The sequence below is a fragment of the Anser anser genome (genome assembly GCF_964211835.1).
Source record: "Anser anser genome assembly, chromosome: 9".
NCBI classification, from domain to species: domain Eukaryota; kingdom Metazoa; phylum Chordata; class Aves; order Anseriformes; family Anatidae; genus Anser; species Anser anser.
Window position 1 is genome coordinate 14635951 of NC_139729.1, and position 27615 is coordinate 14663565.

Consider the following 27615-nt stretch of genomic DNA (forward strand, 5'->3'; position numbering starts at 1 on the left):
CACCTACCACCAGAAGAGAGTTTCTTGCATCCATATTTCAGAGCATTTTATGTTTATTCCCAAAATTTTCTCCAGGGTTCTGATGGTTAGAAATCTCTTTAAAATGAGAGTCCTAGTTCCTTATAAATTACTTGACTATGAATAGGGTGGGAGTAATATCCCTTGACTCTTAACAGATTCTGGGACCAGCCATCCTCCAGTCTTGTCCTCTCTACCCTTTCATTAAGGAAACTTAACATGCCTTAAGGAGAAAGGATGGAGCTAACCTACCGGAAAGCTATCCTCTTCACTGCCCTTTTCACTGCCTTTTGCTAAAAACAAAAGATTTGTTGCATGTCTTACTCCAAACTGTTGTGATTCTAGCATCTTGGCTACCAGAAATCCTAAAAGAAGCTACAGTATTCTTCAATACTTATGATTGTTTTGAACCTACTGGCAATCCTGCATTAGTGCACAGAGATTTAATCAGCATGTAACACTGAAAAGTCTCTCTAATCTGCAGTGACGGAGTGATGCACTGTAAGTAAGTGGGTTTCTTGTGGTATCCAATGGACTGTTTCCATCCGGCTGGATTATTTCTCAGCATATTTCTCTGAGCTTTTTAACACTTCATACTTATTTGCAAATGCACAGAAGTATTCAATACTTTTTTTTTTTTCCCCATGGGTGAGTCATTGACGGACTGCCATCCATTGAAACCTCCGCTGAGATACACACAGCATTTAATTGCACTGGAACTGAAGGTATGAGTGCAGTACATGTAAATGCTCCCAAACTAGTGCTAGTTAACTGGTTTGTGTACCAATAGCACTAAAGCTATTTCAGCATAGGTTGTACAAAAAACACTGAGGAGCTTTGGAATTAATCTCGTCACGCAGTGAACTCAACATCGCTAACAGGAAAGACAGGATGGGCACATCTCTACACATTGTCTTCTGGGGGATAAGCAGCCTTTGTGCTTGGTGAAGCAGCATTTTACCTCATATTAAGGCATGAAACCGGATCATATGAAAAATATGAGGCTTTCTCACATAAATGCCTAGATTTGAAAGAATTTGGGACTTGGTTTAGCTAAACATAGAAAGCCAAAAAACGTAGTGTTTATACGAACCCCACAGACCACCCGAGCCTCAGAAAACAAAACCAATAAATCTTTTGAGAGAAAGCACCCTTTTTTAATATACTCTCTGATGCTTGCTGCTTGGGATTGGGTCAGCAGTGTCCCAGGAACATGAGCATGCTGTATTCTGGTACATCTGGTTCTTGTCCCAGCCAGCTGAAAAGGTGTGAAAGTGAAAACTATCTGTTTCCAAAGTTAATGGAGCTCCTCTGATCAGCAAGGAAGTTCAGCTGAGGTTTCAACCAGCAGCTTGTGGTCTGGCATGAAATAAACTCATAGTTTACAGCAGAATGTAAACACCCTGTGCAAGCCTTACTCTTCCTTGGGAGAGCTCTGGCCACCTGCTTGAGCACTCATCTTTACTCCTAGCTTATTAGAAGTGCCCTGGGACTTGGTGCGGAGGAGTGGCAGTAAATGAATGTTTTGTTCTCTGTTTCTGAATCTCTGCAATATCCCAGGAGAAAGGGGAAAAACATTCAGCTTTCCACACACACTGCTGAGGCTTTGCCCAAAAGCCTCGCCCCCCCCTTCTTACCTCAGAGATCTCCCAGCCTGCACCACCCCGGGCTGCACCACGTAGCCTTCCCACCCCAACCATGGGCATGACGGAGCAGGGCCCTGCAGGCTGCCATCCGCTCCCTAGGCCTCTGAAAAGCCATGCGCTGCTCATACCGCTCGCACCCCTAGCATCTTACCCCAGCCTGGCTGCTGCACCCTCCACATACCTTCTAGAACGATCCCCCCCGGGCCTGCCCGGCACCCCCTGGAGGGGTCTCCCAGCAGATGCCCGATCCTCCCCTCCGAAGGGGTGGCCAGCGGGGCCTGCTTCTCCTCAGCATGACGGGAGGCTGAACTGCTCGGCTGCAGCCTCTGTGACGCCTCCATTTCGGGGCTGCAGCCTCTCTCGAGGGCTGGGCAGGAAGAGCAGGTCAGTGCCCTCAGGCACTCTCACAGCCCCCCACCAGCCAGGGGGGTGCGGTCACCGTTTTGCCCTCCTTTTTGTGCAGGGCCAGCATGAGGAAACCCTGAGGCCTTGGGGGTGTCCCTGCCACACAGCTGTCTGCAGACTTTAAGGCCTTGGCGTTGTTCTCCACAGCTTGGTGAAATGCTAGTTGCAAGGTTTACGCCAAACCAGGGCAAGGCCTGCTTGAGAGCCACTTAATAGTTACCTGTACAGTGACAAACACTAAAATCAGAGGTACAAGGTGGCTGAAAATATTTGAGGCTTTTGGTTTGTTTATATTTTAAGAAACTAAGTGTGTGTCTGAGATTGTGTGTCACGCACTGGTGGTAATCGTGCCTGTCATTACCTTGTTTTTGATAAGGGTTCTCTACTTCTACTGAAGGCCCACTCATAAGAATATGTGATTAGATTTGGTTGATTACTTCAGTGTTTCAAGTTATACCAGCTTTTGTTGTATTGGTGTTCCATCATAGAAAGATGAGCTTCTTCCTTCCCTTTCTGCAACTTTCTACATATTAGAATTAATACATGGCTATAATTATGTTAGCATTAAGCAAATTCTTGCTTCAAAAAGCCTTGTAAATGAATGACAGATGCTTGTGACTAAATCCATTTTAATACTCAATATGAGACAAGTGAGTACTCAGGGACCAACCTGCTTAGCATCCTGAGTACTCACCGACTTCAAGGGGAAATGTGGTGCTCAGCACCACACAGCCAGTTTGGAGTTCCCTGGTTAGCAAATATAGTTTGAATCAGCAAATGCTATGGAAGTTCAGACGGCACCTGCACAATGTGTGTTGAGGTGTAAATGAATCTGAAGCTAGGGTGGAATATAGATTGACAATAGTTTAATAGTAGTGTAACAATTTTATTTTAAATAGTCTGTTTGCAGTAACAAAGGAATGTATCTGCTAGCTCTCATTGTATTGTTCTGAAGTATTTAGAAAGTATGAGAGTTGTACAGATGTACTTAAAATACTACTACAGAAATTAAACTGATAAAAGCAGTTTTTCAGCTTAACAAATGAGGCATCTTCAACTTGCTGAAATTCTGAAGTGTTTGTAAATATACTTTTACTTAAATGGTTTGCCACAGTTAGAAAGACAAGTAAATATGACGTGCGTATATACTTAGTTTGTGTTAAGTTTTAAACTCCAGTCTGTGCTCTCTTGTGATTTAACCCTTAATTTATTTTCCTTATTTCTTCAGACAGTTAAGACTTATGAAGATGGGACACTTAAAGATGCGCCTGGAAATTAGTAGTTCCTTCAAGGAGTCAACCAACTAATTCGTAAAGCATGTCATAGAAGGTAAGGGTGATTCTTTGTTAAATAGTTAGATCAGGAGTAATTTCTCAGAGAGGCCAGAACTTCCGTTCCTCTTAAACATGGCTATTCTTAAAGCAGTAACTGGCTAAGTTTAGAAACTAATCCACTTTCCAAATGACTTCCTCAGGATAAGATTAGAGTACATAGTATTCTGATCTCAGTGTTCTGATTCTACCAATGCTGATTGACTAATATGCCAGGTTATTCTGTACGGAGGAGAAGAATTAGAGGGATAGTGCCTCTATAAGCCTCTGTTATAGTCTAGGGATTTAAAAAAAGGTATAAACTCTTCATAAGCAGTAGATTTTTTTCCGAGTGATGAATTTTCAGTGCTGGAAAATAGCGATTCATTAATGTCATGTAAAACAATGTAATTATGTTGATTAGAGACCAAATGTAACAGAATTCAAGTGACTTTAATACATAATGTAGAATATGGTAACTAAAATATAATACATAGAGCATATATATATCAAATATGACATATATGAAAAATAGTTAACAAAATATGTTAAACATAACATATAAATGCATGTATGTATCATAATTACATAATAAATAATATGTATATGGTAAATTTTATTAATCTGCTAGTCGGATTTTTTTAAATGGTACATGCTTCTTATTTCTTCCCTATTCTTGAACTCAACAAATTTGCATGAACCCTCTTTTTAGGTGTGTATATACATACGGTATGCATGCATATTTCAGCCTCCAAGAGTACCACAGGTCTATATCCTTTTAATTGAGCAAAAGTCAGAATATGCAACATCGTTCTTTCCTGAATATCCCTTAGTTGACCTACAGCTTTTTTTGCTTCTTGTGCCTTTCCTGCACAGTGTAAGGATTTACAATATCTTGCCACCACTCTAACTTACTTAGGAGAATGAAACATTTTAAGTGAAGCAAAAAAATGAATCTTGAACTTTTTGTTAATTTCACGTCACTCATCTTTGACTGGAATACCCAAACTCCATTTTAGTACTCTGCTTTTGGAAGGAACACTTACTTACTCGACAGTGCATGTATGTGTGATATTTCTTCATACATTTTTTTCTGGACGTTTTTACCTGTATAAGATTATTTACACTCTGGTTCTCTAAAGTGTTAAGTGTTCTGTCCCTTCACAGCAGTAGGTAGTGTTTTATTAAGGGTACTCAGGTACCTGATACTTCATATCTGATATTTAGGTCTATGTGCTGGAAGTTCCCAAAACATCTCTGAAACTCAAATGAACGCTGCATTAAAAGAAGGAATGTCAAAGCTTGATGTCCTTAACAGAAAAAAGCTTTTTAAAAATAATATTTCTCAGAACATTTTTCTACATTTTAGTGATCCATGAGATGGAAGAACCCTCTTTTTCCTCTTTCAAGGTTGTCCTTAGTACATAGATATTTTTCTTTTTTAATTATTATTCTGATCTTACTTGTGCACTTAACTGTTCACTACTTCCATTCATGTAAAAACAGCACAGGAAACAGATGAGCAGTTTCATAGAAACTTATCTGAAATTCTATAGTTACAAGTTCGTGCAAGTTTTTTCATCATTTATCTTTATTTTCTATATTATCTATTTGAAATTTTTAAGTACTTTTTAAGACTTCTAATTCTCAAGGGGCATAGTACTATGTTAGGCTCTTAAGCAGGCTGAGGGAACATGTTCTCACTGCTACACCCCATATACGAAATTGAATATTCGCATTTATGGGTTCATTTCACCAGCGTCTCTTTCTTTCCTAAGAAGATGTTGTTCATCTTACTTTAAAGTACTTTGCAGCCAATCCCAGTAAACACATGATTCAATATGATCTCAAGGAAGTGGATTTTCTGTTCGTTCTTCAACTGGAGAATGATTAAGCCATGAAGATTTTGTGCTTTCCCCCAGCATTGCACTGGCATTCATGCAGCTCCGTGGGGAGAATTAGAATAGACTACCCACAGGCATTTTTTTCCGTGGTTTATAATGCAGTTCCACAGTTGTTCATTTGGCAGCATGGACCAAACCCAGGACCTTTGAATTTCAGAGTGCAATATGCTTTCTGCTACAGCTAGATGTGCCCATAAACTCAAAGGCTGGGATATAAGAGGAAAAAAAGCCCATCTTTCCTGTCTGCACTCGTAATATCGCAAGGGATCAGTGGCCGAGCATTGACCGTGCCACATAGCCCAGCTTTAAAGTGAGGAGAGCAGAAGTGCTCACTTGCCTCTGCAGTAAGGGCAGAGATCACAAGAAATGAGATCTGGGTACTTTTAATGTGAGCAGCAGCAGGGATTGGGAAGCTCTGACAGATTATCAGGACTTGCAAGGAAAAGAGCAGAGAAAAGAGGACACCAATTTCAGGGAGAAATAATGTTAGACAAATCTTTTGTTGTCCTGTGCCTCTGTAAGGTAGGAGAAATAATAGTTTCCTTTGAAATACTGTCTCCTTTGCTATGTGGAACAAAGTGACTTTTCTTCTCCTGATTTTTGTTTTAAAAGGAATATTAGTTACCACCCATCTGCAAATATGGTTTCAAGTGTGTGAAGTTGTCAGGAACTCCTAACTGTATTGGTTAGTTAGACAGGCTGGCATGATCTGCTTCTGCGACACCTCAAGTGGGATCTCTGGAGAGAAATCCTTGCTGAGTCTGACATCAATGTAGTGTTGTGGTACCCGGTCATGCTATATAATGCGTGGAAGGGGGGCAGCATCCAGGTCTAGATGTGGATTCTTCAGCATTGCACCTGCAATATAAACAAAAATAGCGTAAGTTCACATTTATGTGTGATTTTTTATTTAACAATATATTGTTGAAAGAATGAACAAAGAGAAATAAATAAAAATGGGAATAACTCAAAATGTCACATCTCTGTCTCTGCTGCTGGCTTTCACAGTAGTGACACTAAAACACATCAAATAGGCTTGAATGGGTCCAGTTGTTTTCCTCTGGAGTCATTCATGTGTCTTCTTTCAGAAAGCCAGGGCAGACTTAGCAGAGTCCTTTGCAAAGGCTCAGCAAAGTGACTTGCTTCATGGGTGGGAAGGCACTAACATAAAGAAGTCCAGGGGTTAGATGCAGCTTGAGGGAATTGAGAGTACAGCAATACTCCGAGCCACAGCTTCAGGAGCTCCTAAGTCTCTGTATACCAGTGAAGTCCATCCCAGATGTTTTTGTTTTTTGTTTTTGTTTTTAATTTGGCTGGCCAGCACAGGAATTTGGGATATTCATAAGCTTTCTGCAGTTTATTTTCCTTGACCTGGGGGCTGTTTTTCCATGGTTTAAGTGACCGATGAACCAATTTCTTATCTAGCACTGTGCAATACAGCCCTGACACCTAGTGGCTGGTCTTTTAGCTTCAAGACCCTGGGATGTAATCTCTGTGTGTCTGCCGTAGCAGCCTCAAGCAGAGGGGCCCTTGCTGCACGATTTTTACGTAACGAACATGTTTCAACTGTTGGGCTTCACATGCCTAGATTGATGAGGCCAGATCGGCTGCAGTTAGGAATTTATCGGGTAGCCTCCCAGGTTCTATCACTCCTAAGATTTTTCCTAACAAGTACATTTTCTTTTCCATGCCCCAGTCATTCAGAGTGCTTGCCAAGGATGAGAGGGTTTTGGCATTTGAAAATCCTCACATAACCTGAATGTTGGCAGTCCCTGAACAATAGGGAGGTTTAGCATGTGTCTGTAAAACTGACCTGAAAAGCTACTAAAGGCAAAGGCATTCTTCATCTGTTTGGATTCCTGTGATTTATTTTGGTTAAATGTTCTCTGCTGAGCTCCCAGTGTGTGGACTGTCTTCAGGAAGGTGTTTCTGTCAGCTTGCAAGTAGTGTGGTTTGCAGATCTCAAAAGCATTGTCTGCTCTGAAAAATCTCACCAAAGCCCTGTTGTGCTGGTGAAATAAATGTCATATCCATTTTACAGTGAGGTATGTAAGACTCAGGGTGGTGATGTGCTTATTCTAAATACTACAAGTCAGCCCCAGATTTGTTAATGGGATTGGGAAGTTCTTAATGTGTGTCCCCTGCTGGGACATGCTTCTTGAAAGCCCAGAAGGCAAGGACAGAGAATAATACAAAGCCTCTAGTAGCAATAGTGAGAAATGTCCGCTATGCAGATTTTACTTGATGATCTGACTTGCAATGAACTCAAAACTATGCCAGTAATCACTGAAACATCCAAAAACATCCATGGAGATCTTGACCTTCACAAGAATACAGAAAGGATTTTGATGGTACAGCATTCCAGTACTCATGTTTCCTGTTTATAGGTGCGTCATATGGCACAGACTGGCTTATGCATTATTATTGACTCCAGGTTTAAGCCGGAAGGATTGTAACGGTCATATCGGGCAGCTAACTCATTCCATGAAGCAGTGTATTGGCAGTTGGCGAGCACAAGGTGGCACAGCAGAGCAGGAATAGCAGCCGGGTGAGCAAGGGCCGCAGATCCGACAAGCTGGGTGTTCAGGTCTCGGCCGCAGCCTGGCAGTGCAAGAGGGCTCTGCAGCCTGCCATTTCTGAGGCTGCCATCTTCACTGCTAAGTCCAGTTCTGTGGCAGAATGTTGGCTTCTTAACGTTCCCTTGGCAGCTTAGTCATTTCATCTGCAGATGCACATTCCCTAGAGTTATGGGTAAATATCAGCCCAGCCTTTATTGGCACCTAATTAATCAGCTCCTCCTAGCGACTCCCCTTTTGTGTTGCAGGTTTTGTGGTATCTCAGCTGTACCAGCAAATTAAAACTGTGTGATAGTCTCAGTGATGTCCTGACTCTCAGTCCTGCCTCCAACAAGCACATTTGAAAATTTTTCTTAATTCTCTTGTGATTTCTTAGAAATTCAGTTAAATTTCTAAGCCTCACTGTATGTACTTGGATTTTTGCAATTATTTTTCTTTTCGAATCATATAGTTTTCTAGAGTTTTGCTAAGAAACATAACATGTTCTAATCTTTTGTTTACCCTTTAAGGCCAGAGGGGATGTTTTGCAAGATTGGTTGTTCATGTGCCTAAGCAAATCTGTTTAAAAACATGTGATGTATCCTTTGCTAGAGAGAAGAGTGTCTTGGAAGCTACTAATGTCAGGGCAAGTTAGACTGGAGGGTCACTGATCCCTTAAGGGCATGGAATTAAGAATCTTGTAGTAGGGCAATATAAAGTTTCTCTTTTTCTCATCTGGGACAAAGATATGCCAGCATTATGAGCCTCAGGACTCAGAGTGGTTAGATGAGTGAAGAGTTAACCATATATCTGAAGGAAGATTGGGCTAATGTGTACTCCCCAAGCTAGGAGAAAAGCCCGCTGACAATAGCTGAAGGGGACAGGAGGGTGAGATTCTAAATCAAAGTCAGGACTGGAATACTAATAACAGAATCAGTTAAGAGATCAGTAGAGACTCCAATGCCTCCCCCCCACCCTTAAAAAAAAAAATAGCTGATGAACTTAATTTAAGTAGATGCTTGGAAAGGGAAATTGAAGCAGGCCCTTTGCAGGAGTTGTTTCTACCACGAGGGAATGCCCTGAAGCACTCTTTGTCTAGCCTTACCATTTGAATTGCTGTAACCTTGATGCCAAGGTTATTTAATAGCTCTGCTTTAGCATTATCACACAGACCTCATTGCTCAAGCTGGTTATGTAGATTAGAAGTTAGCTGGGAATATTTTTGATGGAATGATTTGCAGATGGAGAATGCATTACTTTTCAAAAGTTTTGAATTTTGTGAGAGTTCAGATTTACTGGAACAAAAAAAAATCCTTCCAGGAAAATCCGAAAAATGCATCATTGCCTAGAATTGCCTAGAATCACTTGCCCATTAATAGTACAGAATTGATCAAAAGCAGCAGATCCAAATCACACAGAGAAATTATTCCAACAGACTGCCATGGAGATATTCAGAAGCTCCTCTTCAATGAAAGATATGGTTTTAAAATACTGTAATCACAAATTGGCCCATTTGTTGCAGGAAGAACTTTCATCTCCCACTCATCTCAGTTTCTCTGGGCATGCATCATTTCTGAATAGCACCTTGAGCACACTATTGCACAATCACAAAAATAAATACAGTGATTTCTATTCAGAAGCACATTTTGTAGGAAACTTCCAATACTATTGGTAATACTAGGTTGGATTTCAGTCTTGCTGAAGACTCACCATCCAAATAGAAACAGCCCACAGCTATTCTGGCACCCCATGAGTTAAGAGGAACTCTGCATAAGAGTCTAGAGATATTGATGTCTATCAATCCTTTATATAATGTTATAACGCTGAACACTGTGCATTTTTGTTTCCTTGTAGACCTCAAATTCTCAACTTGAGTTAGAATGAGTTTTATGACAGGAAAGAAATAGAGTGCAAGCTCTGCTCCCTTTCTTTCTCCAACCTTTAATATGTTCCTCCAGGGGTCTTAAAAAGTGTTTTCTAGGTAGAAGAGTAATTCATCTATAGCTCAAAGGCCAGGACAGTACTACAGATTTTGCCATGACACAGTTGGGCAGAGATCAACATGCTGGGGTGTGACCTGTCGGTAATGTTGCCAGAAGCCACCTTTGTAAGAAAGCTGATCTGTCACTCCCAAGGAATCAAGAAGCTATACTGTAAAAACATTTTCTGCTGTTACAAACTACATCTGCCTGAGAATGCTGTGCCAGCATAATATACTGCGTATTATAAAGCATAATACCTATGCTGACAAAGCACTCCCAGTCTGGACCTAACCTAACCTGCTAGGAACAGCTTCCTGTTCCCCAAGCTACACAACAGAAAAGGCACAGAAAGGAAAAAAGAAAACAAACAAACAAACAAAAAACCACCAGCCTCTTTAACTGTTTCTTGTTGGAGAAACATAGTAATGTAGTAGTAAGGTGGTCCCTGGTTGTGCTGCTGGTAATCAGGTCAGTTTATATCTGTCCCCATAAGTCAGTGACAGACTTCAAATGTTAAGCAGCCACTCTTCATTTTCCATGCCTTTCCTAACTCTATCACATGTAGTTTCCCTGACGTCAGTAATTTTCTCTACCTTCATGACTGTACTCCTCCTTTGAATCTTTTCTTTTCTGCAGACACATCCTAAAAAATTTCAGACCAGAAGGTGAATTAGTAGAAGTATTCCATGAGCATGTAAACAAATGTGATTATCACAATGTGATAATGTAATTGATATATTGCCTAGAAATCTCTGTCCGTCTGTCTGTCTGTGTCCCTCCCCCCACACACACATACCACCCCTTTTTTACCACAAGTGGCTCAAATGACATCCTTGTAAAGTGTTATCCCTGGGAGGAATAGTATCTGAACTCAGTTGTGCTTTCATAGGTACCCAACTCTCCCTGTAAGTTAAAGTATCGTCACATGCTTAGTGCACATGATTTCGTGGGCAGGATCAGGCTGTCAGAATTTGTGTCTGTAATCTCTGGTTCCAAATGAAGTCTGCAGTTTTGCTGTCTGCAGCTTGTTCCCATCCTCATTGTCTGCTTCACAGCTCACATTCAACCTCTGAGTCAAGGTCATAGGCAGTCTGAAAATCAATTTGCCTCCATTCCACCTTCCTCAACCTTATTTCTTTTTTTAGCTCTCTTTATGAAAGAACTGCCTGCACAGACCTGGATCTGATGCATCGGGACAAGTTCACATGTGCAAAATCTTTGCCAAAAAGGAGGCATGTAATACAATTTCCTGTAAATAATCTCTTCCCCTAGCTAACATGAGCCTTTCAGATTATTTATACTGAATACTCATTCAAATCTTGTCAGTGCTGCATTTTGCTGCTGTTGATTGAAATGGTAATGAAGGCAAGTACAGCCTCCCAAATTGTTCAGTTTTTCAAAAATGTATTTACAGGCAGTTAGCAGTGTTACAACTGCATCTCGCTCATTGACTGTTCAGAACAAGCTAGCTGTGTCTGCAGGGCACAGTCAGCGTGGATCACAGTGAATCCTGTATCATCTTTGCCTTGCAGCTCTGCAGTATGCTTGCTGATTCGCTTAAGTAAAGATCACTGAAAAAGCCCCTTGCAATCATTGTAGCGGGTACCAAACCGTACTAAGTATGTTTGCAATTAATTTTCCTAAGCCAACTCCTTTTCTTTTGCTGGGCATAGCCCACTATCCTGCCAGTCACCGCAGTGCTCTGATACTTTTTTTGGTAGTAAACAGCCATTGTATAGGCTGTTTATATGGGCTTTTACAAGTTTCATTGGAATGGAAATCTACATGAAATAGTGATGTGACACACAGAGGAACCAGCTTAATTTCCCGTGTGGAACAATTCCAGATTTAAAATGAATGCTTACACTTTCAGGAACAAACTAATTTCACTCTGTCTTATCGAAGAAGGTCAAACAGAAGGCAATAGAGCTACAGAGAAATTGCCAAGTGTTACATGTAATTGTAGTGGCTTCATTTTGAGCGATGATAAATAAAGGCAAATCTATCACTACTTCTTTCTAAAAAGTGTTGGGTCATGTCAAGTTTTCAAAGAGCAAAAAATAAGAAGGAATTATTTCCAATTCAGAACTTCAGCTAATTTATAGAACCTTCAGCAGAAGAATGAGTCTCCCTGGGGCAGCCTGTTATACTGGGAGACGAATGTTTTATTCCAGGAACACTGGGGAAAAGGTCCCATCTTGTGTACCAGAACCTCTGTGTTCCACAAAATGGGAAGGCATGCAAAGATAATAGCAGCTCCTTAATGCCAGGTTCACGTGCACTGTTTCATGGAAGAGGTCTGAAAGTTCACAGATTTCTCTGGTGTCAGTTCTGAGGAACTTTCTGTGCCCCCCTTGAGAGGTGATGGTGCCTGTTTGAGCTGAGGTTGTGCAGCCCTCATGAAGAGATCTCATGACATACTAATCTTTTCCACAGGAGTTAACATTTATCAGGGAAAATTACACCCTCAAAGGAGGTTATCAGCTGATGAAAATGCCTTGCAAACAAATTTATTGCTTAGCTTGCAATTATCTGATTTATGTATTACAGGAAAAGTAGAATGAGGAAACCATCCATACTTCTAGGGCTTTAAAAACTATTATGGTGTTTAAAGAGCAATTGTCTTCAAATGCCCCTCAAACCATAAAGCTAAAGCTACGGCCATAAAGCCATAAATGCCAAGATCTAGGATTGCCACCTCAGCACAGGCAGCTTAGGATTCTCTGAACTTTATCTTTCCTGTCTCCAGCAAAATCAGGCATTGAGGACCCTACTGTGTGGTCTTCCTTTCCATTCCTAAACTCTAGTTTGTTTTGTTGGCAGCAGGAATATTTTCTTCAGTTGACCTTCCCACACCTGATAACTGCATTTCTAATCACAATCCACACATTTGACCTCCTAACAAACAACCTAAGCATTAAAAATGTATGAGACTAGTAAAGGGGGGACAGCTGAATGGCTACATTAGCACTAAAGCTACGGTGGGCCTGAATTATTGATAGAAAGGGCGATTTATACTTTTCTTTTAGCTATTGAATAATAGATTAAAAGCTGCACAATAAGATTATTTTCATTACTCACATAAATAATTTGTTCAGTTAAAAAGAATGAGGAGAACAAATGAAAAGTGCCATGAGGTGGCAAATAGATTTGGCTTTAAAGTGTTATGTTCTAGAGCATATATTCGTTTTGGACATATTTTCCAATAAATGTTTTGATTTAACAGATAGATTAGGGAATGTTTTCTATAATTTAGGATTTATGAATAGAATTTTTTTCCCTGAGTGTAACTGTGATACTATCAATGAAGTTTATCAATAGAGAAAAAATGATGTATTCTGTATTGGTGGGAGCACATGCTAACCCAATCAAAACATGTTATTTAGCAGTTAAAATTACCAGACTGATTCATTCCTGCATATCTGGTCTTTATAATTGTTATGTTTTTGAATCCCTCATTCATGCTATGTGCAGTATGCCACACTGAGAGGTCACTATCTACATAGCCATAGAGATGTATTAAGTTTGCTTGATTTTGCTTTTCCTATTTAGCTTGATTGCAGTAAAAATAACCCTTATGTAAGTGTTTCCAGGGATTAATAGTCTGTTTGGCTTTCTAGACTGCCTTTGGCTATTAGATCTCCTGTCTGGTTATTAATGTACCCAGCAAGAGTCCCGTTGCAGATTTCTGTTAATCAGCAGCATTCTTATTGTAGATGTTAGATGTCATGAATTGTGAATAGACAGTTGCCTCTACATTTCCACTTGTTCTACTCTCCTGCAGGGCTGGGTGATGTTGACTTTGAACTGGACAGCTCCTTTTCTATCAGCTTTGAACTTTTTTTCAGCACAGTCTCAGCAAGTATCTGTTAGGCTGCCTGGGCAGCTTTCTGCTTATATCCCTGTGGCAACAATTTTGAAAAGAAAAAGAGCAAGCAAGTTTCCTTTAAATGAAATTATTAAAACTCATTCATTACAGCCACTATGGAAAAGTGGGACTTCCAGAATAGTGTGCTTCCATTGTTGTGTTGGTATTTTCTTAGTAAAAGAACCAAAAGTAACGCAGCTATCAGTATTGCTTCATGTAAGTATCTCAAAATATTATATTTCAGTCATGCTATGTATTGATTTAGAATCCCTTCAAATTGCTCGAAAGATCTGGAGGGATTTGTGATTCTTTAGAGTATCTGTGGATGGGAAGCTTTCCATTTAATACAGCAAATTGGGATCGAATTTATACAGATTTGTACCTTTTAGTAGCCACACAGACTTGTTTCCTTGTACTCCCCCAGCTGACACAGAATAAGCAATATCAATGCACTTACTGACACAACCTTCTGGATGACTCAGCCTTCAAACTACCCAGCTTCAATCCCCACGCATGTTCAGATGACAAGTTCTCAACAGGGATGGCAAAATTTGATAGGTTTTGTGATGCTGAAGTCTGTCTGGTGAGAGGAGAAAGCAGCCAGTCTGAGTTCAATGTGAGTAGGCTGCTAAGTGACTAGTGGTAAAATGGAAATATGTACCACTGACCTACTTAGTGTTGAAAGTCTTCATATTCCATTATTGATGAGCTGATCTACTTAATGCCCCCCTTGTTGTGTGCAGTTAGCTCAGCGTCAGGGTGATTTTAACTTTCTTTCATTTCTGGACTAATGTAATTAGAATGTCCCTGTTTTAGTCTGATGTTTTCACCCAATGAAATACGTACAGCTGAAAAGTACAGGCTGAGTCAGAATTTTGGATCTGCTTTTGAAATCTAAATTTAGACACACAAGACTGTAAATTTTAGTCTGATTAATGTGTTAGGGACTTTAAGGAAAAGTGCTGATAATGCTAGAGTTTTGGGCTTTTTGCAGTTTAGAACCAATCGCTTTTAGCAAGGGATTTAATTTACAGTTTCTGCAGAATTCTGAAGTATTGGAGTTGTATTTTTGTTTCTTAAATACAAACTCCAGCAATAGACTATGTTTATCACTGTTAAAGAAACTCAGTTGCCTCCAACAAGCTAAAAAAGGAAGATGAGATCCAAACAAAACTTAGATGTTATTCTAAGGACTTTTTTTTTAAGATATTTTCAAAACTTACTATTGAGTTTGGTATATGTCATGCAGGTAGCTAGAGATTTGAATGTAGAGGTACATCTTAGCTAGTATAAATGACTCCATTCATATTGCTGAAGGAGAATGTTTTAATTTTGGAAGCTACCTTCTTGTGTTTTTTTTAACTGTCAGGGCTGGGAATCTGATAAATGTAACTGTCAGCCATGCATAGGGTAGGGAGAAAGAGAGAAAGACGTTTTCTTGTGCTATGTTCAGCAGTGTTTATGATGTAAAACAGCAATATGTCTGGACTGTCCTAAGTTCTTTAAGTATTACAACCTTGTTATTTAGAAACTGTCTGTATGGTTATTTGGGTTTAACTTAATAGTAGCCTCTTAGAAAAACAGGAAGGCAAAGAAGTGAGTCAGTCCAGGACACATCTTGATAAACACTTCAGGGTAGGCAAATGGCAAATGCCTAAATTATTTCCTTTGAGCTTATAACTTCTAGGTTTCTGCCAAGGTGAATAGCTTACATTGCCCAGTGATGGGTACAATAGGTTACAAGTGCTGTGAACTAAGAAGTGGATTTTATATTGGGAGTTGAGGGAGATCCACTGAAGGAAAATGAGTCTCTCCTACAGACTCCAGTAGAGTAAGTACTACGTTGAGCCATCGCTGGATTTTCTAACGGTGAAAACGTCCACATTACGTTAGATATTGTGCAAACACTGTTATGTTTTAACATACTTCTTTCCAGACAGTACTTTTTTTTTCTAATACTAAATATTAAACATGGTATTCCTCTGTGAAGACTGACAGGTCTTTCTGTTGTTGGTTATTACCATGAGCCAGGTAGAGTGAGCCACAGATGTTGCATCCAGGCAGATCTGCTTAGATAATGACGACAAACACAGAAGATAATGCCTGTGTTACTGAACTTGCTCTAAAAGCAATCACAACCTAGAGGTAAATGCAAACAGAAAAGCACAAATGCAGCTAAGTTTCCTGCAGTAGCACATGAGCTATACCAGCACTGCACTGACCGGTGAAGAGAATAATTCTGTGTTATCTTTCCATTCCTCTGCTTCAGTCATCTATGAAGGCTTTTCTGATGCTCTTGTTTCAGATCCTAGAGAGTTGCTCTGCCAACAGGAGATTAGCCAGTATGAATGTGTGACCCAGAAATGTTGCTGATTTTTGATAATGTGATAATACTGTTGAAAGGTGTTTTTTTTTGTTTTTGTTTGTTTGTTTGTTTGTTTGTTTTGTTTTGTTTGTTTGTTTTTTCTTAGCCATCCAGCTAGTTCCTTTCCACAAAGGCACTCTTTGGAGAAAGGAACCACTGGATTTACAGTCCTTAATCAAACCTAAGGTTATGGCCTGCAATTTACCATCTTCTTGACTGCCTATTAGGGTTGCTCACCCACCACTTTGTCAGAGAACATTGAATCAGTGACCTATTTTCATCTCATAACTGCAACGCAGACTGTTTTGTTGCCTCTCCCCAACATTGTCCAAAATTAGGACACGGCCTATTGTAAACTTGCATGTCCTTCAAATGATGTGAATATAGTATGGGTTGGAGTCTATGGGAAATTAAGTCCAGGGGTTCCCCACTGCAATAAGATCAGCTGAACGTGGCTTTTTTTTTGCTCCTTCTGGGGAAAGGAAGCACTATTTGATAAAGGCAGATGACTAACATGGTTAGCATTTCTGTATGGTAATTATTTGTATTCTTGCAGATGAATCAATTAAAAGGTCATTACATCTATACAGCATAATTAACACAGTATATGGACATCCTGTTTATTTAAAAGATGAAAAGTAGCAACTTAGACATCCTAAATGAATATTTTGTTGTGTTTTCATGTTTTTATTTCCATTGCCTTAAGAAAGTCACTTAGAAGGTTAGCAGGACACAGTAGTCAGGGTTTTTCTAAATTTCATGGGTAAAATTTGTAATAAGAAATTGTAGAATAGAAAATGAAGAGGAAGCAGTATCATATGACCCCTCACTCCTGCTAATACGTAGCATACTGCTGAGCTTTCATCACGTGATGAAAAATGTTAAGAAGTTTGTATAATCTTGGCTTCTGTAATTTCAAGGAGAATAGTTAATATTCCAGTTGTATACATGTTTCTGTATTACTTTGGAAAGGTCATTGCTAGAAATGTGAAAATAACACATGAATGGTACATAAATGATGAAAAGGGAACAATTCATTTTGTCATAGAATACAGGGCCTAATAGTCTCCCAAATACTCTTCAGGCAGTAGTGGTAAAGTAGAATTCATTAGCACAAAATATCATGGAAGCCAAAGTATGTATTGGTTCAAAATGAGATTAAATAGTTAGTGGGAGGTAGATCTTTATATTATATATAGTGGCATGAATGTCGTTTGCCTCTAGCTTAAATAGCTTAATGCCACAGATTGCCAGACAGTGAGAAACACAAGAGAATGTGGATTACTTTTCATTTGCCCAACTTTTATTCTCTTTCATAAGCGTTCTCTCCTGGTCACTACTGGGGAAAAGATAAATGGAGCTTTCATCTGATCCAATATGCATGTTTTGCATATTCATATAAATGCAAATGATTAGTGTCAAATCTATTAATAAAAGTATCCATCCTAAAAATCTGTCTATTTCTGTCTGCTGTAGCTGTGTGTCATAACTGTCACTGTGTCTCTTCTTCTGTCACTCATGAGTACAGAATTCCTCCGGTAGACTGTTGAACTATGGAAGGTGTGAGTTCAACTTTGTGAAATACTGCACAGAAGTTCAAGAATCTTGTTATTTCCATTGCAATATTTTGTTACAAATTGCATCTAGGCCTTCATGCCTTGATTAGCTGTAATTCCCACTGAAGTGAACCTCATTGATACTACAGCTGAGCTGAGCAGTGCTTTTCCAGATTTGCAATTTAGATAAAAACGCAAAGATTTTTTGTTCATTTTCAGTTATCTGCCAGGGTATAAAAAGCACAAGGCTTCCAGAAAATAGTGAAGGATATCATCCATTGCACCTTGTACTCTTAGGTATTTATGCTTGTGGAAATACAGTTGTGAAATAATACTAAGTTATAAATTAAAGGAGAGTTCAGAGTTTTGACTTTGTTAGGTGTTTGACATTAGTGTACAAAACAGAAGGAAATCAGTCTTGCTAGTGATCCCTCCCCATCTTAAGAGATTGTCTTTGAAGAAGGACTTGAGCCCTTCAAGCAAAATCAGATCCATTGCTATCCATTCTTGGTTGGTTTATGCTTTTGCCTAACTTTGGGTTGATCTTTAGAATTGTTCAGTAGAAAGGAGGTTAGCCCAATACCATTAATAACTTTAAATGTGGAAAACTAGGTGAAGAGAAATAAAACAATAGTCACAGGAAATTGGAACTGAGTTTTCTTGAAAAGGAAGATGTAATGCCACTGCCCATCAGACTGCCCACCTGAGAAACCTTTAATATTCAGCTGCAGCTGGGAAAATGACTGGTTTCACCAGCTTGCAGACCAGAGATTTGAAAACATACCTGAAAGATTGGTGAAGTGGTCGTATTCCCAGCATGGAAACTGGACAGGTAGAGAAGTGAAGAAAGAAATGAAAAACATGAGGAAATATACTATGTACAGATCTATAATTTTTTAGAAAAATTGCCAATTGATTATGCTGGTTTGAGGGTATTTATATTATCATGGACTCATGTCCAAGAAACTAAGAAACTATTTCCTGTAAAATGTTGTGAATCTCCTGTCTCAATGCATTGTAAATCAAGGTTTTCTATATTCACCTCACTTGACTTGATAATAGTCAGATCCTTAATCAAATTAAGGATTTTTTCCCTGTATGCTGGAGAAAGTTCCCTTTATGGTAGGATTTGTTTTCCACTGTGAAATGTTTTGTATTGTGCTTTTATTCTTAATTCAGTTGTCCCCACTTTAAATTTCTTATCTTCCATTTCATTGTTATAAGTGGCTTGCTGAGTGATACAATGAGTGGTAAAGTCTTGTTAGGTGAAGTTTATTGATATATATTCTGTGGATGATTACCTTATTAGAAATCAATACTTTTTACAGATTCCCTAGGTTAATTAAATAAAATGAGGACTGAGACAACATCACATGCCTGCAGTCAGGCTAAGGGTAAGTTCTCTCTCTGCTTTGAGTAGAGTAGGGTCTGGAAGTCCGTTCCTGGAAGTCCTGCAGCTTTGTGTCCAAACAACATACAAGAAAAGATAGAGGGAGGTGGATAAGGAACTGCTCTCTCTGCAGCCACTTTCCTGGGGCTAGCACATCAAGATAATGTTTCTAGTGATGTTATCTTCTGGTCGTCATCTCTTCCCCCCCTGCAGAAAGGAATCGGTGCTAAGTGAAAGAGGCAGCAGAACCAGGGCAGTAATGCAGAATTGTGAGAGGCTGTGTCTGAAGATTAGAAATAAAATCTGGCACCCCATCCTTATGGAGAGTGCTCAGGATATGCAATTGCCAGAAGGCAGTTTTCTTTAAAAGGACTGTTTTGCTATACTTTCTTTTTCTTTTTCTTTTTCTTTTTCTTTTTCTTTTTCTTTTTCTTTTTCTTTTTTCCAGACCAGTAAGGAAGCCAGTCTAGGATCCTTTAGGAATCCTGTCTTTTTTCTCTGAACAATAGTTTGGTACCACAGGGTTGTAAACGCTCATCTATTCTAAATACAAGCTCTTCTAATTTAAAATATCTTTTCTATAGCCTTTTCCAAAAGCTTCATGAATAATTAAAAACAAACTAATAAGAGAAGGTCAGTGGTAATTTACTAAGCCAGTAATTCTTGTAACTCTACATTAAGAGGTGGTAGTTCCTTGCTAACAATGCTACTGTTGTCTGAGTCCTTCTAGGCAAAGAACCAGAAAACATCTCCAAGCTAATTGGAAGCTACATGAAGCATTCATCCTTTCAACGCATGTAGCATCCCATCAGAAATCCCAGTGACTAACAGTGCATTTATTGATAGAACTGGCCTCACAAACTAAACAAGTCAGCTTATTTGAGCACTGCAGTTCTTGGGCCAAAGTCATTGCCTATTTCACAGACATGCTAGCATAAAGAAACTATGTAATGGCTGGGCTGTGAAGCAGATTGTGAAAAGGAGATGTGAAAGGATGGTATATAGCATGTGCACTGTAGGGAGGGTGCTTTTCAGTAAATCACTGCATAGTCACAGGTGACAAGTAGATTTGCAATTACAGTTAATGCTCCATGATCCATGGGCAGTTACTCAAACTGTTGATTAAGCAGGCTGTGTATGCAGGGCTGGCTAAGGTGCCTCATGATGCAATGATGCAAGTGTGTGGAAGCATGGTGTACCTGATCTGCTCTCCCAGAACCTAGGTTTATCTGGGTTTCTGAGCCCCTATAGCAGGTCAGGCCAAATGGAAGCTGTTCCTTAAAAAAAAAAAAAAAAAAAAAACAACAAAAAAAACCTTTGGTCCCTCCTGAGAGCCTTTATCATCTATATTTTTACACTATCCAGGTCTTCCCAGCCCATTGAAGACTCGAAAGAATGGAGATCTGTCAGGACTTGAAGAAATCTGTTCCTCAGGAACACAGAAACAGCTGTTGGGTTGATTGTGGAGAAACAACTGTCCTTCCTCACTGCCTGTGTATCCTGGGCATCTGCAGGAAAGAAGTATGTGATTTTAAAAGTATAACAACAGGAGTGCCTGTAGGATAGCTAAATTGTGCTGCTTAGGTTATTGCCAGTGTTTCACTAGCAGATTTTCAAGGTGCTGGTATGTAATAATAATTTTGGTTGCTCTTTTGAAGTTTATACAGAATGTTTTAATTCTGCTAACTTCCTTCTTTGGAGTTAGTACAGCTACAGTAACTCTAGCACAATGCAGGAGGTCTGGACACCACCTCCATTTTGGAACTGTTCCAGTGGCTTCCTGGATTGCCAAGAAGTCCATCTAGTGTACAACATCCATCCTGCCCAAGCCAAGTGGCTTTGGCTTATAGAGGATTGTGTTCCTGGCTTGCTTGCTTCTTAGTACAGCTGAAGCGTAACCCAGCTGTTCTGTTATATTTGTCTTCTGCCATAATCTACTAGGCCTTTTCTGGGTGGTAATAGAAAAGCAAGTAGTTTTAGAGTGTATTCCTCCAGTAGATTGGTATTGCCTCTCAAGAAGATGTCTCTAAAGCTTAAAATACATTACCACAATACATGTCAATTTATTATTCATTTTTGACTTTCAGCATAAAGATTTCAATGTTTGCTAGACGAAAAATCTTAATTGTAGTCTACATTCAGCCAGGTACATTCATTTGAATTGCTTGATTTTCCATTTCTTTTGGTAGACTGTAAGGCGTAACATTAGCTAAAGAAATGGAAAAACTGTTTATTAGTTTCTTTGTTTATTTTTGTCAGTACTGCCTGACGATGTGGGCAACTTAGAATTTCAATGACCTCCCTGAAGATAAGCCAAAAACAGCTGAGGTCCCTCTGCTACTCAGGATTAGGTCAATAATAGTTACCATCTAACACTATTGTACACTTTTTCTTTATTTCTTTAGCTAATAAAGGAAGATAGCATACCTCTAGACATATGACGATTCAGTTCAGGGAAGAATCCTACCCTGCTGATCTGAAGAGATAGGGCACAGCTCAGTGAAGCACGGTTCACATGAGAGTACACATGATGAGGATTTGTGACATTGATTTCTGAGGAAATCCTGCAGGTCTTAGGAGTAGTATGCTATCAGTTTTACTGGTTGTTAGACTGGAAAAGAACTACAGGATTTGGCACTGCAAAAATACAGCTTCCCTAAAACATGATTAAGGCATAGAGAGGAAAAGCAGGATGGGAAAGGCGTTACGGTAGACAATGGTGACTGATAAGGACTATAGCTAAGCTGGAAGGAAAAAGCTTTTATTGGAAGCTGACTAGAAAGGTGGAAACTCCCTTTTCTGGTTGTGAAATCTAGACTTTTTGGATGGCTCAGAAAATACTGCAGAGCAGCAGTTTATAGCTTGGGGTTCTGGGGTTACTACCAGTCTGTAAAATATTGGAACATCGCTGGTAAAAGTACTGAGAAAATAAAGTGGAAAACATATATTTTACAAAGGAAACAAACAAAAAGTAGGAAAATAGAAGAAATGAATGAGCAGTCAATATTTAGAATAAATTTTATTGAGGAAAGTTGCCTGTTCTCTGGACTTCTTTTAAAAGGCTGCCTGATCATTAGATTTTTTTTTATATATTCATTGACTACATGGCCCTTTAATTAAGTAAGTTTGAGACACACTGCAATAGAGGCTAGTCTTACCTGGAAAGCAATAAGCTGCTCCAGCATTTTATATTTCTGTATAATTTGATGGTGATTTGATTGAACTGCTGGGGGGTCATAAGCATTACAATTTCTGTATACACTGATGGGAACAATGTCTTTATATCTTATAATATATGAAGTGTAAGCTCCAGAGGTCAAGGGAGCAATAGATAACATTTGGGTTCCAAAACGTAATCTGCAGTAGGCAGTAAGGTTTGCATTTAGTGTCTTTCTCTCTGTTATTTATTTGATTTGTGCAAGCTCTTGGTTAACATGAATCTCTATCTTGTTTTTATAGATTAGTCCCACCAAAAAAAGTACTAGAAAAAATTCCCCTAAGGGCATGAGGCTATGTACAATATTACTGGGAATGTTAAAAGTCCTTTTGTTTGACAGAGTAATCAAATGGGTCCATTTAATTGGGGATGCTTTACCAGCACTTCAAAGAGATTTGCCTGGAACTTTCTGGAGGGAGAAGGAAGAGAAAAGGAGTATAGTGGGACATGTACATTCCTAATTCTTAAAATTCCTTCTGAACTTCAAAATCATAGACCTAAATTCCAATTTTGAGGTCAGTCCGTGGGTGGATTTTAGCCTGCAGTAAGTAAGAATGTCAAACCAACATTTCTTGAATACAAATACTGCGTTTTTCTGCCTTTTAAGTGTCTGTACATACGGATATCTCTATAAGATCTCTTAACATAAATCCTTCACATTTCTATCACTCTTATCATACAGCTCTCAATCAACAATAACTGTCTTTTCTAAACGAATCTCATCCATGCTTAATTTGTGTTTCAAGGATAGCACTCAATCATACAGTGTAGCTGGCATCCCATTTAATAAACACTGAAGGAAAAACTAACATACCTTTTTTTAACACAATTTTTTTTTATATTAGCTTTATTACGTGATTTTTAAGTCAAATGACTTTTGAATTGTGAAAAGAAGTTAAGGGCATTTTTGTATTTGTAAGTATGATTCACTAGGTGTTCCAGTTTTTTATAGATTGTAGTTGAAGAGCACTTTTGAGAGCTGAGTTGATTCAAGAACTGTCACATTATTAAATGAGGCTTTGAGGAAGCTAGCAAAAAAAAAGAAAAAATCCTTGAATTTCAACCCTGCTGTTTCCTGCCATCTTTTCTCAGTTACTTAGCAAGCTACTTCCAAATAGCTGATCGCTCTTGCAAACTAGCCTAACCAACCTTGCCCTGATCGGATAGAATCAAAGCTGTAAACATATTTTAATTTGGCTTTTTTTTTTTAAGATGTATCCTGTAGGTGGTTAGATCACCATCTTAATTATAAATGGATTTGAAGGAGTTGGTTGCTATAGCAACAGTCTATTTAGTGCTTTTTGCAGAGGAAAACCCAATTTGCCGTTATGTTTGAAGAAAGACAGAATGGCTAAGGGAGCGAGATTGAGCTTGCATTTCCCTGAGCCACAAATTGCGGCATCCCCTGTGTCAAGGATGTATGTGTGAGAGCTGCTGCATTTCCTCAACATTTTTTCTGCCGCTGACAAACCCCTTTGCTCTTTTTATAAAATACAGCCTTACGTGGTTTTAGAAATGCAACTGCACCAGGGTTACTTAAGGATAACACCTAACTGATTAATTCCTAAATGTGCAGCTGAAAACAGAGGGCACAATCTCCCTTAAAAAGATGGAGCTCTGCGAATTTACAATGCCGTGTCTTGTCCAGAGTTTCTACTGCCATAAAGGAGACTCCCTCTTTGTCCTTACCGAAGTCAGATGTTTTTAAAAAATATATATTCTGCTATTGATTCCTCTGCAAACTTCTCTGTGGTTGTGTATCACAGCCCAGAAGCCTCCGTAGCTTGATTTTTTTCCCTTTATTGTCTGTGAGATGGAAAAACATAACAAAGGTGGGTGGTGGGACAAAAATACTTAATCCTGTGTAGTCTCAGATTGTGATCCTTCCCTCCCTGTCACCTTCAGTCACTGTGCACCACCTGCACCTCTGCCAATGCGACCAAAGCACAGAACCCAAGGCTCAGTTTTGAGGCTGCTGTTGGAGTTAAACAGAGCTTTTGTGGGCATGGCACTGCAGGTGCTGTGGAAACCTGGTTGTTCTCGTAGTGTGCTGAGCACTCGATTTCATTTTGTGCATAACAATTTATAACATGCTGCAGATTGAGATTCTGTAGAGTCAGCACATCTCTTTTTCAGAATGAAAGAGGGAGGAGAGAGGAGCCCACGGTACCGCAGCCTTGCTGGAACAAAGGACTGCTTCTAAATTATGGCTTTGCTTCTTCTGTGTGCAATTGCTTTCCCAGGGCTTCCCCACCTCTCCAGGCTCAGCCAGTGAGGTGGGGATGCAGGGATCTTATGAGCCTGGGGAGCAGGCCGTGTCTGCCTGAGTACGGTTTCCAGGCTCTTGGTGGGGAGAGCTGTCTGGGAGGGACACCAGGCTGCCAGGAGGTGCAGGCTCGGCAGGCAGGTGGGGAAAGGGAAGGGGGGTGAAGTAGGTTGTGTCGACCAGGAGGGAGCAAAAGGAATGTACAGAATGTGAGAGGAAAGAGATGAACCTGTGCGAGGCAACTCGGAGGGAAAGTTGTCCTGAAGGGAAAAGGGGTAAATTTGGGAAGGAAAATTAACACAGTTAGAGAAGATCAATAATAGGGAGACAGGCAATTAAAATCTGCATTCTCCTACTTTGTTCTCCGTTGTGAAATGAGAATCATTTAATCAGATATAGGGACAAAGAGGGCCTTCTCTTTTCTCAGATCTCAAATAACATCCTTATCCTGACCTGCTGCCATTTGATGGTGTCATTTGAGCAATTGTCATCACTGGCTGCCACTGTCACTAAGTGAGCTTTACCTGAATAGGCCTCCCACGGTGCTTGGAGAGAGAGGTTTAAATTTAACGCCTTACTCAGCTGGAAGAATCTAACAGGCAGCACCTCTTCGCTCCTTCCAACCCTGAGCTGTATTGCTGTCCAAGAACTGTGAACTTTCAAGTGTTGTAAATGAGATGCAGTCCCCATGATTTGAATGAAACAAGAAATTTGCCACACCAGATGTACGCAGTCTAGCCTTTCTTGAAGAACTGAGAAGGAGAGCTGCTTAAACAAAACAGCCTTCCACGAGACCCGATAGGAAACTATGCTTATTTTGGATATTTCCTTAGAAGAGCCCTTCAAAATGCAGTTCATTGTGCAGGCTCCCTGAACTACTTACTGTTCATTAGAACTGACTCACAATGGCAGAGCTTCATGCCTTTCACTGTGATGGTCAAATTTTTTGCTTTTCTTCCCACCCTTATGTCTTCCTGTGCATCACAGCAAAACAGAATGGAAGCAGGTTTTATTCAGGATAGCAGAAACTGATTCATCCTCTCATTAAAACAAATGGGACAATATTCAGCTAAAGTCCATGCAGATACTATAATGTCATAAACTTCCGTAACCAAAGCCTGATCTGTATTTTTGCAGTTGTGTCACACCCCCAAATAAACAGTTAATTTGTTTGCATTCTGCCTTGGTTTCTCCCCATGTCTCATATGGAGGTGCTGTGTTTGTATACTATGTCCCATCCCTCAGCCCATACGGCTGCCCAAAGAAACTGTTCTCCTTTTTTTTTTTTCCTTTCCTCCATCGCCACCCGCCTCGAGATCTCAGATGCAAGGCTGCAGAGACTGGGAGACAAATTCTGCTCAGTTTTAAATCTGGGAATCATTCCCCTGGCTTCACATTCATACTGGTGCAAAGAAGAAGAGAATGTAGCTTTCTGTACTGTTGTCAACAGGGGAGAAATAGAGTCCCTATAAGACTGTATCCATGGAAACCATACTACTGCAATAGCAAGTAAAGCAGCAAATCAATCTCTTCAAATTTAAAATGAAACCCATTTAACAACATTACTGTGCATCTGCCATGTAAGAAATCATCTGTGCTGATAACTGTGTTGAAAAACCTTTCTCTAGCAAATAAGCTGGCAAGAATGTTTCTTCATCCTGATAGAATTCTGATTTGAGGTAGAATAGGCATTAATGACAAGGTCCCATGAAGACAGTACGATGTGACAGAGCCAAGTCCAGCAGCAACAGTGTTCAATGAAGGAGAAAATTGTTTAATTTAGCATTTAGCCCAAGTATCTGGGCACATGGTGACTAACACTTCAATGTATTAGCAGAGGCAATGACCTGTCACCTCTGTCTCCATGCTCCTTGGTTATGTGGTACCATATGTGACAAACAGTACATATGTACATTACAACACTTTCCTCTGAATGGGAGTGTGTGTGTATGTGCTTGCACATGTGTGTGGGCTTGTGTGTGTGTGTGTGTGTGGCTGGTGGACTGTCAGATGAGATTTCAGTATCTGGTTCAGTGCAGGACGATCTGGGCAAATTACATTATAAAGGTGTACGTTTCAGAGCCAGGGGCATTTCCAAGGCAGCGCATGTGCTGGCTGTCTATGCGTTTTATTGTTTTTACATTTCATTATGTGAGACTTGGGAGAGGACCTCTTTGCTATACCATGGAGAAAACATAAGAATATATGGATTTATTACTCCAGGCTTTGAATGTGTTACCCTGCTCTTTCTCTGATGTGTGCATTTCAGAGGGATTCTGCCTTTATTTTTTCACCTATTGATGCATCTCTGTGGCCATTTTGAGAAGTAATACTGTAGCTTATCAAACATTTGCCTATATACATATGAGGCACATTCTGCATTGCCTTTTTGTCTAACTTAAGTCCTGCAGTCTCTTCCTTTCCTATGTCTGGCTGATAGAGAAATACCTGCCTGGCAGAAATGCAGCCTTATTTTAGACAAAGGGGATAAAATTGAACAAGGGGGCAATTAAAAAACATTACAGAAATTGCCTAGACTGCGACTAGCCCTGCTGTTGGTAAAGATCAGATACACAATCCTGTGTTACTTCACAGTGTCTGGGCTGTATTTTATCAGCTTCTGAATCTCAGTTCCTTGATAACAGCAATCACATATGCCATACTGTCTTCTTTCATCTACAGCTGCCCTATATATTATGACAGCCCCTCTTTGATCGACAGTTATCTATTCTTTTCTGACCTGAGGGCAAGCTTATTCTAATGCACTCCTTTTAGTGCTATCGCTAAAACACAGCCAAAAGCATCAACTGGTGCATAATGTGGCCGCTCAGCATTCGAATGAAATGAGCACGTATTGGTGGGAGCATGTGTGGTTTTTGTTACTCCACCACGTTTACCAGTCAATGGAAGATGCAGTTCAAACCACCTTAAGTGGTAGAAATGGCTCAGTGGTCTGAAATGCTGCTGTCTGCAGAGAGGGCTTTGGTCTGCCTGTGTCAGTTGCTGTGACATGCAGCGTTGTCTGCCTGTTCTGCCCGATCCAGAGATTTTTACAGCCAGGAGAAGAGATACCAACACACTGTTTTAGGACAGGGGTCCCTTGTTGAGCCTGAAGAGTTTCCTGCTTGAAGAC

At 39.8% G+C, this 27615-nt stretch overlaps 1 protein-coding gene and 1 long non-coding RNA gene across 7 annotated transcripts in view; one reads left to right on the forward strand and one right to left on the reverse strand.

The window, feature by feature from the left end:
• The first annotated feature begins 2182 nt into the window (after window positions 1-2182).
• Window positions 2183-20499, forward strand: LOC310904440. The gene is made up of 3 exons (XR_014588340.1): window positions 2183-2318; window positions 3298-3398; window positions 20365-20499. It is a non-coding gene; the product is annotated as an uncharacterized lncRNA (long non-coding RNA).
• The window catches only part of AMER3 (APC membrane recruitment protein 3), a 38657-nt gene continuing 14857 nt past the window's right edge, over window positions 3816-27615 (reverse strand). For 2 of the 6 annotated variants that reach the window (XR_014588304.1, XM_083849093.1), the window contains one exon: window positions 9760-20507. The gene's annotated coding sequence lies outside the window, so the exon portion shown is untranslated. Of the gene's footprint in view, window positions 6142-9759; window positions 20508-27615 lie in introns of those variants that run through there. The other 4 variants (XR_014588303.1, XR_014588302.1, XM_083849095.1 and 1 more) reach the window with 4 other exon arrangements.